Raw genomic sequence first — 11466 nt, 5'->3', positions numbered from 1 at the left:
ATAGTAAGAATGTTAGGTCTACACCCTGTGCAAAATTTCACATAAATCGGAATAAAAATTAAGCTTCTGTGGCCATATCTGTATAAATCGGGCGAAAGATATATATGTGGGAGCTATATCTACACCGAAAAAAAAGTTTACTATTTTTTATGAAAAATGAACTAACCCATAGTAAGAATGACCATGATTTGGCGCCAAAGATTTTTTTCATCTAGATAAGTTCATGATTTTCTTATAAATTAGTTCATGTATTACATCGTATTTTAGTTCATTATTACTATGCTGTGGGAAGAATATAGTTAAACTCATTCAAAATATTCCTGCTATCCGGAAAAATTAACAATTTTTTGGGAAACCTGTATTAAGAAATTGGTTTGAAATAAACTGTTTGTCGGTATAATTTTCAAAAAAGTAGAGAAATTGAGGAATCAAAAGTACAAAAAGCCTGTATACAACTAAGAAATTTTTCGTACAAACCAAGTCAATTTTCTATAACCACCAGTATTTTATTTCAAAGAATTATTATTATATTACACAAAACTATGGCTTATGATATACAATAAAGGAAATATTTTTATTAGTACGTTGGACGCATTTACTTGTCGGTAGTTAGTAATTGCTTCTTCAAAAGAGTAATATTCTATGTTATTAGGACTAAACTAATTAATTTAAATTTCCATGTTTTCTATCCATATGAAAGATATATGTGGCATAAGTTGCTATATTCAATTGAATTGTCCAATTTCATCGATTTTGGCTAACTTTTGTTGGGCGGATTTGGCTTATAAGCATCTGAAATTGCAAAGTTATACAAAATATAAGAAAAATATTATTAATTAATTAATTCTATCGTTCATATTGATCTCTAACTTACGGTTTTCAAGAGTATTTCCTAGAGTCAATAAGGATATCAGCTTAATTAGTATTAAACAGTAAGAATATTCAAAAAATTACCATTACTAGACCTGTCTACCTGCAAGTGAAAAAAATAATTTTTAATAAATTGAAATTTTGGTTTTATTAAAAACGGACAAAATACCGTTTATAGAAAAACTTACCACATTGAAAAATCCATCCAGTAGGTACATTATTGGAATCATATCCATGGACAAATGGGACGTTATTGAAATTATTCTCAGAATATATTTGAAATTAAAAATATTATAAAATTAGACATAATTTCCACTTGTCAGTATAGCATTTAGTATTTAAGGTGGATATTAAGTTCGAGTTTAGCGGCTAAAATTGCAATTTCCATGATAAGTTTTCTTTAATAATCCATTATAAAAAATAATCTGTATAAAAAACTTGATTTGGGCTATTCTCCATCAAGTTATATTTAAATTTGTATCGAAGACGTATAATTTTACACTTTGCTTAGTGATTTATTTTTAATTTTAGCGGCTAAACTCGAACTTAGTACTCACCTGTAGGAATTGCTGTAACATAAAAAATATAGATTCAAAAAAATGGTTGCTTCTCAACCTGTGATCCAGATGTAGAATAAATATAAATCATCCTATTACCACTCATGTTGTATATTTTTTGTGTAAATCAATTTAAAATCCGCACTAATTTTAAACTAACATATTAACAGAAATATACAGTTCCTTAATCTGTTATTTGTTTTTTATCAATAAAAAGCGTTTTTGATTAATCTAACATCACATCATTCACTTCTCAGTTTCTAAAATGTTTCGAAATAAATGTATTTTCATTAATAAACACCAATACCGCACGTACAATTTTGCAAAATTAAATCCACGTGTGCACTTCATAAATGCATCAACATAACTGAATGCATCAATAAAACTCAAAGACACAAATAGTCATAAGGGATACATACCTGCCGTAAAGAAAAACAACTCCACACACACACACGATCCCTTTCTGATCTTGCTATTGCAAAAAAACAACTCTCACCACAAAAGGTACCAACAACACACAAGGAACATTCCATTGTCTCTAGAATCAAAACAACCAACAACAGCATAAATGACGCAATAACAAACACAAACAATCATACGAGATATACACAAAATGTCTCTAAAAACTCCCTCGCATGATGCACTCACATTTTCCAGTAGCACGTTTATTGATTAGTAGGAATTCTATCTATAAGTTAAGGTAAAATATATACCAAATATATGAGGAATCTATAAAAATTATATACACCTGTCAAGGATTATATTAAATAATTTTTATTCTATTTTAACTAAAATTTTCAATGTGAGTAAAAACACTCCAACATATAATAAAAAGGGAAATAATCTGTAGGTAGTCATCGTACGAATCGGTAATGTCGTTAAGTTAATTTTTACTAAAAAAATTTTTTTCCATACAAAATTTTGTCTTAGTAAATTGTCCACATTTCGTAGTAAGATTTTTATATTGCCCATGTATTTTTATAATAGAATCAACGATGCATTAACTACTGTGTTGGAAATTTATTTAAGGAAAAATCCTTCCCATTTCGTAGTTAGTGAACTAAAAAACATTTACTGAATTTTTATAAGTTTTGCTTTAGCTAAGTTAATTTTCGTTGTGGTTACGAAAAATGAACTATATTACAGTAAATTTGTTGAACTATGTGGAAGTCAAAATGGTCCTTAAATTTACAAGACACTTTTTTTTCTGTGTAAATCTGAACCGATTTCAACCAAATTTGGTATGCATAGTAAGAATATTAATTCTACTCCCTGTGCAAAATTGCACGTAGATCGGAGCAAAACCTTGCCGTCTGTGGGTGTATATCGGGCGAAAGATATATATGGGAGCTATATCTAACTCTTAACCGATTTCAATAATGTCGAACAGAAAATGTTCAAAAACAACAATATTTTTTCTGTAGCGGATATCAGAATGCAAAACAAACATAAAAAAGCGGTTATGAAGTTAAAAATAACAAAGGAAACAAAATATTTACATTTGTAAATAGAGGCAGATAATGTAGAAAAACATTGGTGCCTAAGCTATGGTTAAAAATATGAAAAAGGCATGTTATAAATAATTGAATGAAAAGAACTTCCTGTGTAGTTAAAATAAAGAACATCATTGGGAGTACATCTTCTGGAAGTGCTTTTAAAGTTGTGCCTTTGGAAGAACTTCCAAATTTTTTTGCTGGGAATTAGTTCAAGAGCTATATGAGTTTATTCTGAAAACTTGATTCTTGAATTGTGACCAAATATCCTTACGAAAATAAGCGCTATTTGGCCTATTATTTCTTTCGAAGTGTGAGAAAAAAAGAACCCGAAAAATCTATGTTCCACATGTCATTGGAAACGATTAAGTCGGCTTTGCATTGCTTCCGTATCCACCGCATTCTCTAGATATTCGCTTCTTTCGAATGGAAAGGTGATCGCCGAAGTTCAGATCTATTTTGAAGCAAACAATTCGTACATAAAAAATGATATGGGTGAACTAGAAGGTAATTATATTCGTTAAAGAAAACTTTTTTCGCCGAAAAAATATGTAAGATTTGTCCCAATGAATGAAAAAAGTTCAATAAAATCATTCCATATATGAATTCAATTCAAATTTTTTGATTCTGTAGTATAAGGGTACATAAATATAGGAAAATGTTACCTAATATATGGAATGCATTCTACCTAGTTTCTACGAAAATCACATCGTTCAAACAAATAAAAATGTCTTTGGCGCTATACAAAGTTCAACTTCCTTCACACTGAGTTAATTTTAACTTAAAGAAGTGGTCACTTTTTCTGGGATTTATTGTTTGTTGTTTATGTTTAATAATTTTCAAAAAACGAACAATTTTCTCAATAATTTAAAATAACAAATATTTTATACATTTTATTTGATATTTATTATATTATTTTAGTACACTCAAAACAAGTGAACTCTCTATTTCACAAAAGCTAATTTAACTTTCGTTTAGTTCATAGAATTATTATGTTTGGAGAAAGTTTCCTATACTCTAATAATTTTTTGTGTACGTTAGTTAAATTAACTAAAACCAAGGAAAAAAATATACACAAATGAAGGATAAAGATTAACTAAATTCGTGTCTTCCACAAAATAGTTCAATATTTCTTTAAATTTGTAAATTTTATAACAAATGCGTTCATCATGAACTTCATATGTCACTAAAGACATTCTTGCAATTTTGAACTCCAATTTTTTCCTTCAAACTACAAAATTTTCTTTAACAAGTGGAAAAACTTAATTATGTCTAAAAAATTTTCTTGAATTTGTCGAAAAATATTTACTTATTTTTATGACATCGGCGTGATGCCAGCGTTTGTTATACTGTTTAGTTAAAATTTTCTACAAATATTCAATATTTTCTAAAATTAAACGAAATTTTTCTTCCTGGTGGGTTCACTGTTTTTTCAGTGTATATTATTTTTTAACAATCTCTCCGTATACCATAACAACGCGATTCCAACAAAAAAAAAAACCCACGCGCAAACATATCGATTACATCGATGACAGGTAGTTCAGATCTATTTGGAAGCAAACAATTCGTACATAAAAATGATATGGATGAACTAGAAGGTAATTATATTCATTAACGAAAACCTTTTTCGCCGAAAAATGTGTGTTTACCGTGGTTGGTCCTAGTGTTGTCAATATTGGGCTATTTTACCCAAATTGGGGATTTTTATCTTTGATAGTGACGAAATTTTCATTTGGGGACATGGGGGGATTTGATAGGGAGTTTTCACAATTTTCGATTTTTGGGGTAGAGTAAGTGCAGCAAATGTGGTACAGGCTGGTAATGTGGTATAGTTGCTTTTTTCTCTATATAAATAACTAAACCAAGCTGAATAGATTGTGGCTGTCAGAAAATGATTGTGGCAATCAAAGATCAGTTTGCTTTTTTCAACTCTTTCTTTGTGTCAGTTGAAAAAAAAATTCACATTTACCTGTGCTCGAATGTTTTTTTTTTTAGTTCTTAATCATTTAAATTTATTTTAAATTTCTTAATTTTCGGATGTAAATAACTGACTAACTGAATACTAAATAAGAATAAAATGTATGCAATTACGATATATATGTTGCATTTATTTCACTAGCCAACAGTCGTTTTGTGAATTGGTTCTAGCATAATTTTTCTCATTGATTTTGACCTACTTTTTTAACTTTTTTAAGCCGCCAACATCCAACATCGATTTGAAAATTTTCTGAGAATGAGTTATATACGGCTCAATTTTCTTTAATTTGAGTAGCACTAGGATCCAATAGGCCAAATAAGATGAAAGATATGCTCAAAATTGCAAGTGTACCTCTAAAAATTAAAAAAAAAGTTCAAAAATTTGTATCTCGAAAACCAATCGACAGAAATTTTTTTAAAACTCATTTTCGTGTTTAGTAGGTCAAAAAGTATGCTAGAAACAAATCACAGAGAAAATTTTGTTATTTGTGACCTAGTGTTTTTTAATAAAAAAAAAAATAAACATTATGGTGTACCTCAATACTTGCACATTTTATGAATTAGTGCTTAATGAGTTTTTAATAAATTCGCACATACATCTGAAATTATGGTTTTCTTATATTTCTAACACTAGTAAAATGAATGTGATAAAAGCTTAGTCTCGTCGGACAAAAAAAAACAACAAACATTTGGCTTTCGAAAAACCAATGGGTATACCACATTTGCTGCACTTACCATTAGCGTAGCTAGACAATTTTCCTAGGGGGGGGTTATAGCCCATCCAACAACAAATTAATAGACAGAAGTTATAGGTTCAATTAATGTTTTATTTTATAAAAATGAAAAAAAAAACTCCGATGTGAACATAACTAGACAATTAATTAATAAAAAAAAAACAACTAAAAGTAGTTTCACTTTTTTCCCAGCAAAAAATTTGGATGGTGTTCTATGCCACAACTTTAAAAGCACTTCCAAAAATGTCCTCACAAATAAGTAAATTAATTAAAAAAGAGATTATTGAAATATAGAGAATGTAGAAACAACTTTGCTCCTCCTAATGCCACTAAATACGTAGGGTAAACTATAAACATTTTAGTATGTGGGAAGAAAAATTTAGCATTCGATTTGTAACGCATTAAATATTGGTCTGTTCCTACAGTCTTAAGACTGTTAAATAAAATTGAAACTTGGCACAAGAGCTCTTTTGCACTAGGTTGAAGGGTATGGGAAATAGAGCATTTGGACCAATGAAGGGGGTTGTTGAGCAACCTGCGTAGATTGAAATGTATAGAAATTAATAATACCAAATGTTACACTAATAAAAAATATTAACAAAATTTATTTATTTATTTTCAGGATTGGTCCACACAAAATATTGTTTGTATTGTTAAAACACATTATGTTTCAACTTAGGCATACACTGGTAGAAAAAAATTTTAATGAAATTTTCTTTGTGTATATATATTTTTAAGTCGCCAATTTGTTACTTCCATTATTTTACTTGCAGCATACTCTCCCCCTTTCGAAACACATATACGTTTATAGGATATTTCTAAATTAATATATGTTTGCAACCAAGCATATTTTATTTACAAACATTTTATGTTCCAAACATAATATGTTCTAACATATTAACATAAATGTCCCAAACATGTTATGCTACTTTATGAACATTATATGCTTGCACTTAAAAATATTGTGTTAACAAATTTGAGTTGCAAACATATAATTTTTACACCCAAACATATGAAAAAGTCTTTTTTGTCCGTGTAGACAAGAGGAGATCAGTGTAAATTCATTTTTATAACAAGAAACCTTAACCCTTTCACTACGAAATAGACCTAATGTTAAAAATTTTAATTTTTTCTGTTTTTACTAGTACTAACAGCATGTAAATCACAAATTGTCATTTTGAGATCCTACCTCAATTACTTCAAGAGCTATATGCGCTTGTTCTGGAAACTGGATTCTTGATTTGTGACCAAATGGCCTTACGAAAAAATGCGTTATTTAGCCTATAAATATCAGTAACATCTGTTTATAGTCCACCTAGACACAATATAAAGTGTGAAAGATACAGGGAAATAATTGAGAAACACAAATATCGTTTTATAATGGGCGGTGATTTTAATGCAAACAAAACACACACTGGGGATCCAGACTAACGACTCCCAAAGGTAAAGAATTGTTAAGAGCTCTCAAGCAAACAGGATGCAAATCAATTTCCACCGGTAACCCGACATACTGGCCAACTGATGCTTTAAAATGTCCTGATTTAATTGACTTTTTTATTACTAGAAAGATTGCCTTCTTCAAATTAGCAATAGAAGATGGTTATGAGCTCAGCTCCGATCATACACCAATATATTTAACTTACAAAAGTGCAAACATAAACCAAAACTACAATCTCCCCCTGACAAACAAGAAAACAGACTGGAATTACTTCAAATTTTTAGTTAGAAATTCGGCAATGATTTCTGAAATTACAAACATCGATGAAATCGAAGATGAAATGCTCAAATTTTCTAATAACATCCAACAAGCTGCTTGGAAAAGTACTCCACCATCAAACTTCCAAACAAATACACGAACTTATCCCTCCTACATAATAAATCTAATAAAATCCAAACGGAAACTCCGCAAAAGGTGGCAAATATCACGTTCTCCAGCAGACAAGAGAATTTTCAACAATGCGTCGAAGAAATTAAACAGAATAATTAAAAAATATAATGAAGAATGTTTTTATAAAACTATATCCAATCTTACCTATGATAGTAAAACTAACTATTCTCTTTGGAAAACTACCAAACAACAAACTAACAGACCAATTGATCAGAAAGCTCCACTGCGCAATAGTAACGGAATATGGTTAAAAAGTAACTCTGAGAAAGTCCAACACTTTGCCGAACATCTTAAAACAACTTTTTCTAATTCACAATCGAATGGCGCTGATTATACGACTCCAACGTATCCTCTTCAAAACAACAGTCTAATGTCCCTGGAAAGATTTACTTTTAAGGAAGTATGGGATGCTATAAATAAAATCGAAAACAAAAAATCACCAGGATTCGACCTTATTAGCGGAGAAATTCTGAGAAACTTACCATACAGAAGTGTAGCAAACATAACATCCATCATGAATTAAATTTTGTTATATTCTTCAATCGTACTTTAGATCGATACTTTAGAGTTCGTTACGAAAATTCATATAGTGAGTTACATCAAATCACATCTGGTGTTCCACAAGGAAGCATTCTGGGCCCCACGTTATACCTTTTGTATACCCACGACGTTCCGACGAGTGAAAACTGTTTCATAGGTACCTTTGCGGATGATACGGTCATCATGTAGACTGGTTTAAACACTGTAGAAACCAAACAAAACTTGCAATTAACATTGAATAGCTTATATAAGTGGACGACAGATTGGGATCTAAAATTAAACAGTAACAAATCAATTCACATAGATTTCGCTCTAAATCAAATAACATACAATCCTCTATTCATAAATGGAAACCAGATTCCTCATTCGCATTCAGCAAAATATCTCGGGATTACATTAGATTCCAAACTCAAGTGGCATGAACATATCGACAAAAACAAGTAGAATTGAAGGCAAAATACCGAGAACTCCAATGGCTACTTGGACGCAATTCCATCCTATCTCTTGACAACAAACTTATGATTTATAACCAAGTACTAAAGCCTGTCTGGTTATATGGCATACAACTCTGGGGATGTGCAAAAGCTACCCATATTGAGAAAATACAACGCTTCCAAAACAAAGTTCTACGAAACGCGGTAAACGCGCCATGGTATATTAGGAATAGCGATCTGCATCGGGACCTGCAAGTAAAAACCGTAAAGGAAGAAATAGTAAACCTCGCAAAGAGGCATAATGAAAGACTGCAACAACATGTAAACATGGGAGCAGCAGAACTTTCTCAAATCGGCAACATGAGAAGAAGATTACAAAGATTTAAGCCGCATGACCTTATTACTCGCTTTACAACCAGTTAAATTTTGCTTTTAATTTATGAATCATTAATTAATTAACATTACAAAATTCCTTAACTAAACTACTGGTTAGTCACTACTGTATAAAGAGACAGTTGTAGTTAATATAAGCATAGTATGATTGTAGAAAAAAAACAAAAAAAAAATTAGCCTATAATATCCTTCAAAGTGTGAGAAAAAATACAAAAAAGAACCCGAAAAAGTATCAGCTATAGTTTTCGTATAAATGTCCACTTACTAGAAACATACAGTAGACAAATTGTCTCAAATTTTCGTATTTTTCGTTTATTGTTAAAGAAGTTTGTAAAAATATATTTTAGTGCTCACCAATATGGGAAATATATAGGTTATTTAGATTAAAGCCTCTACTTTAAAATAACATCGAGAAATATATCGAATCTAAGTGGGAAAATAGAATTTGGTGTCTTTTTCGAATGTCCTTCTAAGTGGACATCGATAGTGAAAGGGTTAAACAATATAATTATTAACATAAATATTATCTAGATATAATAGTAATACTTCAATGGAAATTTTACCAATGATCGCGTTATGTATGTACATCTGGCTGCATTTTAAATCACTTAGGGCATCCTTCATATTTGGCAATCAATTTAGTTGCACCATTAGTTTATTATTATACTAAAGTTATCAAACTTTGTGCCCAGGTTTTATCCCTTGGAGAAGCACACTCCATTTTTGGTCCTGGGCTTTAAAAAAGTTTTTCGATCCGCCTTGATGTACTAAAAGCACATGAGTGGCCATTAAGAATCTGTAATTGAATTTTAATTTTACTTGAGATGGCGGTGCATGGTATGAGATACACCGATGTACTTTTAGCATGCACATAATAATAAGGAAGAAGCGTAGCCATGGTACACTCCACTCACGATCGAGTAACTTGTCAGTATCAGGTAACTTGTGTGTTTGACAAAGGTGTTAAATTTGTAATTTGCATAATTGATAAAGTTTGTTTTACTTAAAAACTCCCATCCTATATCGCAAATGTGTCTTCCATACACTGAAAAAAATGACGTGAGGTCAAAGATTTCATGTCTTTCAAATACGAATATAAATTTTGCTTAGCATAGAAGACGCATTTCTCTAATATAAAGTTTTTTTCCTTGTCCAAAAGTCGATAAACTTTTCACTGAAGTCGTATTGTCCTTATAATTAAGTGATTTCACTTAAAAATGGGTATCATAACATGAAAGAAAAAATGTTAGGGCTAAGATCAATTTGACTTTAATAAAAAAAAATTCTTTAAATTTAATGAAATTGTCTTTAAATTTGTTGTCTTTTTGCATCTTGACTACAAAGCAAAAAGTCGTTCAAATATAGGACATGTTTTTCAACACTTTATTTTAAAGACGTTTTTTACTTGAAACATAGTATAATTTCTACTGAAAGTCGAGTCTTAATTAGGAAAATAAAGTTGTCGTTAACTCGTTTTTAAAGGACTTTAATAGCATACGACGAAAAAAAGCTGAAAAGGCGAAAAATTAAAATTTGCTTCCTGAAACAAGTACACAAAACCCCAATTTAAAAGCGAATTGTGTCTTAAAATTATCCTTACTTGTATTCTCCGCGTCTTTGGCTAAAGTAAAGACAAAATCTTTGGAACCGGGCATGCTTTTTTTTCAGTGTACATTGCTTGCGAATAAAATCTATTCGATTCCTTTGTCTATAGATGAGTTACGTATAACGATTTAAGAATGGTGTCTAACTTATATTCGTATGTTACATAGTTGACATTATGTTGAAACCCACGAAGGAATGTCCCACCGGTAAACTTTTACTTTTTATCGCTGCAAGTAATTTTATCGAGATTTTGTGAAAATGCTTCATTACACTATGTGAGGGTGGATATGTTCGACAACATTTTGCCAAAACTCTCTGGATTCAATTTGGATTAGGCATCATGAAAGAATTTGAAAATACAATTAGTTTAAATTTTAAATTTCATATTTCACATTTGTGATATCTCATGTTTACACGGACGATAAAGACTGTTTTTAATATGTTTCGGTGTACAAATTATATGTTTGGAACTTATATAATGTTCATGAAATAGTATAATATGTTTGGGACATATATGTTAATATGTTACAAAGGCGATCTTTTTGATGGGGTACATTTCTGAATGTTTGCAAATATTTACGATACACACTTTCGATGTATTTTGCCAAGATAGTATACTTTCACATAAAAGGACTTCAAAAATTCAAATTAGCTGTATAAACTGTTTGCGACACATATGGTAATATGTTAGAATATATTGTGTATTGTATTGATGTCCCAACAATGTTTCATAAACATAATATGTGATATTCTATTCAGAGAGCCTGAGAGAGTATACACCCTCAAAAAATCGCTTCTCTAACATATGTTCCAAACATATTTTGCAGGAAGCACATATATTATTGGATACTGCTCAAACATTAATATGTTTGTTTTAAAAATATTATATGTGTCGAAGCATTTTGAGCCCAAAAATATTATATACTTGGAAGAATTTTCCCCAAAGAAGATTGTGTTCATTCCCTCACATAATTT

The 11466-nt window shown here is 30.4% G+C and overlaps 1 long non-coding RNA gene across 1 annotated transcript; it reads right to left on the bottom strand.

Moving 5' to 3' along the window:
- Window positions 1-481: 481 nt before the first annotated feature.
- On the bottom strand, window positions 482-952 carry LOC142241840 (uncharacterized). The gene is made up of 2 exons (XR_012723836.1): window positions 875-952; window positions 482-792 (listed from the first exon to the last, which is right to left on the bottom strand). It is a non-coding gene; the product is annotated as an uncharacterized LOC142241840 (long non-coding RNA).
- Window positions 953-11466: the final 10514 nt, after the last annotated feature.

The sequence above is a fragment of the Haematobia irritans genome, chromosome 5 (genome assembly GCF_050003625.1).
Source record: "Haematobia irritans isolate KBUSLIRL chromosome 5, ASM5000362v1, whole genome shotgun sequence".
Taxonomy (NCBI): domain Eukaryota; kingdom Metazoa; phylum Arthropoda; class Insecta; order Diptera; family Muscidae; genus Haematobia; species Haematobia irritans.
This window is presented reverse-complemented; position numbering and strand designations above follow the sequence as displayed.